Source organism: Rhyacophila brunnea, unplaced genomic scaffold, assembly GCF_057557595.1.
Source record: "Rhyacophila brunnea isolate RB1 unplaced genomic scaffold, BYU_Rbru_1.0 scaffold_11, whole genome shotgun sequence".
Classification (NCBI taxonomy): domain Eukaryota; kingdom Metazoa; phylum Arthropoda; class Insecta; order Trichoptera; family Rhyacophilidae; genus Rhyacophila; species Rhyacophila brunnea.
This window is the reverse complement of record NW_028232763.1, coordinates 8,591,611-8,595,458: the sequence shown is the minus strand read 5'-3', so window position 1 is coordinate 8,595,458 and position 3,848 is coordinate 8,591,611. Positions and strand designations below refer to the sequence as shown.

Genomic DNA, 3,848 nt, shown 5'->3' with positions numbered 1-3,848 from the left:
CTTTTAACGAGGTGTGTGCACAAAATTGTTTTTTTTATGCCACCGAAATAATCCACGATAGTTTACAATGCTATTTTATTAGAGTAAATATTTAATCGATATAATCACAAAAGCCAAATATTCATTTATCAAACTTTTTTATCGTTTCAGTTCTCCGTTGAAGTTAATAGCTATTTTTTCTTTTTTTTTATGCCAAGCAGCTTAACAAACATTTTTTGTCAGATGTAACATTTTTCAGCGGCATGTAAAAATCGCATCTGACATACTATGACCTTAAATCTAGCATTTTAGCATGGATACATGCTTTTGTCTTGACCTCCTGGGCGGATTTGTTACGAAAAATCGCACAGGCGTAACGAAAAATAATATCACAAGAGTGGCGCGGCCGATAGAGACTCGGCCGCGAACGGCGCTTCGGGGATGACGTGTGAAAGTAGCGCGGCCGCTAGAGACTCCAGTCGGCCGCGGGATGACGTGTAAACCTGCGTCCCGCAATTTATTTTCATAATTCTGTAAGTATTAACAAATTTCACGCCAGAGCGCAGGACACTCCCGACTCCCCTTGCGATTCTTCAAATTAAAGTCACTTTGATAGAATGCCATATAAATTCACATCATGCATTCGCACTTCGGTGCAAGGATGCATCACCAGTCCCGTGCGGCTCCGCTCGGGACAAAATGAGGGCTTAAATTCTTTGATCTGGCACATGTAAGGGTTATGTTAGGCGGCCGCGCATCGACGTGGTTGCATATACATAATGGGTGCGGAGATGGGAGTTTTACACACCATGTTCTATTTGAGCTGACCGAAGATGTTGTCCACTAAACTTTTGAGCGGTGTGTCGGCGATCTGCGGGGCGTTGATTTCATCCAGAAATCTTGGCGTTATGGTCCTTTCATTACAGAAGGCTACAGACCCCATCCAACAGCTATTCGTCAATAAAGTTCAGGAATACAAACAGAAAAGCACCAGTGGAAAACTAGTGGATCCCACCCCCGAACGCGAAATGAAAGCCGAATTAGAAAAACTGGCAAAGTCTTACGGAGGAAACTGCGGTACCGACATGACCAAATTCCCCACATTCAAATTTGAAGAGCCAACCCTGGATCCAATCGATCAACAGGCTGTTACCAAGTAAATCTGAATAATTTCATATAATATTTTGTTCAAACTATAGCACCGATGTAGCCCAACACTTCGTAAATCTGTAAAGTAACGTTCAATATCTATAAATAGATTGTTATAATGCTTTCAAATAAAATTGTTTTTAAGTTTTGTTCTATAATTTTTTTTAATACTTAAGCAGAGGAGAGTCGTTTATTTTTGTAGTCTTGATAATGTGCATGAGCAGTTTTTATTAGGTATGTAAGGTACGTTATCTTCGTCAAGATGGTTTTCCGATATTCCTTCTGAGAATAATGTACTCTTACGATTAATAATTTAAAAAATATATTTCCACCTTCAACACCGTTTTAGGACATTTTTTATGATAAATGTAGAGTTGTCACTTCATAAGTTTGCACTCCGTAATATATTTTATTAAATATATTACCTATTTATTTATTACTACATAATTTATTGATACAAGTGAAAATCATTTCATCTAATTTAATGCGAAGTAATCAGTCGAAGACGCGTATCAGTGCAGTAAAAAAGTGAAAAAAGTGCAAAGAGAATAAGTAAATAGTCGTATATAATTCGTTAGTAAGAGAGATTGGCATTTTTTTCTTTTGAATTTGGACAACCAGCATTCAGAGAATCAGTAGGCAAAGTATGTATCCATGTTTAATAATTTTGCCGTCAGGGTTTAAGTAACCATCATATGAGGAGCCCAGTTTTATGAATACACATTGAATGTTTTTAAATTTTCAAAAAAATGCTTAATATCTTTTATAAATGAATTCATTGTTCATATTTTCATGTAAATTAAAATTTTTATAGGTTGTCCACCTGAGAAAAGCTTCCGACGCGGAGAGAACATATTGAAAATTGTCTAGACGGACCCTGCAAAAGAAAACATGGATTTTATGCTGATTTTAAATCCACCCCGCGATGATTCACGCGAGGAAATATAGGATTTTTACCAAAAAAAAGGAAAAGGTACCAAAAAAGATTTACTTAATATTTTTTCCGAGTAGATTTTTGTCTCCAAAGAATGTACTGTTTGTTGATACTGATAGTAAGCAAAATGCCTATAAACACTATAGGAGCCGGATTTTGAAACATATTAGATTAAGTTTTCACGTTTAGTCAGTTAATGTTCTAACGGATTGAGAAAAATCTATAGTTTGTTCAAATGACACAAAACGTGACGATGAAGGCGCATATTATTATATTGAAGCGAAAATACTAATTTACCATAACCTTCCCACTACGGTTTTATAAGCAGCTTGGATGATTTAAAATCCAGCCAGTGTCATAATATGCCGATTAACATTAACCGCCGATTTGCCGATTGACCGAAAAAGATTAACAAAATATGATAGATGGTTCAGAATAAACTTTAGGTACAACAGTGTTTTCCAACCTTTGGTTCGAAGAAATATTTGGCAAGTCCGCAAATACGCATCCCGGTTAACCCCCATTGTAAAATGCATATTATAGCAAACATTCCAAGAAATTTCAAAATATGCAATTAATACTTGAGACATAAAATACAAATATTGTTAGTTACTGATATATTAAATAATGGTCCATACTTTCTTCTATGTAGTCATATTGCGAGAAAACATTTTCGGCCATTTCAGTAAGGCTAAGGCCACATAGGCAGGTGCCTTGCTTGGTGGCTACGTGCTAGGTGACATCCTAGCGAACAAACGCACACTATTCTATCACAATGGCCACAATACACGCTTCGCGCCTCGCTACGTGATTATGAGTCACCTCGTGAGTCTCCCGGCGAACAAAATTGGTTATTTTTATTATGTCACCTAGTGATTTTGTCATTGTCTATGGATTTTGCAAGATGGCGGATGTTTCTTCAGTATGACAAACATCAAACACCATATATTTTAAGGTTATGAATAATGACGCATGCGATGAATTGACATTATGCACCCAACAAGTTCGAATTTGCGACTTTCGAAATTTTAAACTTAAATTCTCTGTGAGAAGTAGCTTTCTGGTTAGTTTTGAGAGTGACATATCGTTGTTGACTTGAACGCTCCCAAATGTCAAATGAATTTATACCTTAGCACGTGGCGTGAAATGTGGCAGTAGTGTTTTTAGTAGAAAAACATAGCACCTAGCTCAGCACTTGCGAAGCACTTGCCTATGTGGCCGAAGCCCAAGTAATAAAAACGAAACAGAGAAACCGAATGTATGCCAATGCAGTTATTCGTCTCTTCGCAACAACACCAAAGCCATGTTTATAAACTTTGAAGTTAATGCCCCACCAAACCACACCCGCCCCGCACCACACCGGGTCTTAATCGGGCTTATCACGGAACCCTACGTTTGATGTGAAGCATCATTTCTATTTTTATGACTGGGAATGTCTCAGGAGCAGTTACCCAAGACTAAGGTTGCCATGCACTCAAATGTGCTTTGACTGAATTTACATGACTTCAAGTTATTAAGGTAACCATTGGAGAGATGAGCACGTAGAGGCAACATTAAAAATTATAGTAAGTAACAAATTAAAGTTAATACAACACTGCCGAACATCTGATATTGTATAAGATTTAAAAAATTATAAACAAAATGTTACTTATGTATTTTTTTTTTTAAATATTTTTCCAGCGTTGGCTGTCCCCGAAATATGACGTATCCTATTTACCGGTCCGCAGGAGTAAAGAGGTTGTTAAACACTGAACTATATTTTTCTTATTGAATCCTTCAAAAGTAT

General features: G+C 36.8%; 1 pseudogene; it reads left to right on the top strand.

Annotated features, from left to right (window-relative positions):
• Nucleotides 1-812: 812 nt before the first annotated feature.
• LOC147078331 (ATP synthase-coupling factor 6, mitochondrial pseudogene) lies at nt 813-1,139 on the top strand (annotated as a pseudogene).
• The last annotated feature ends 2,709 nt before the right edge of the window (nt 1,140-3,848 follow it).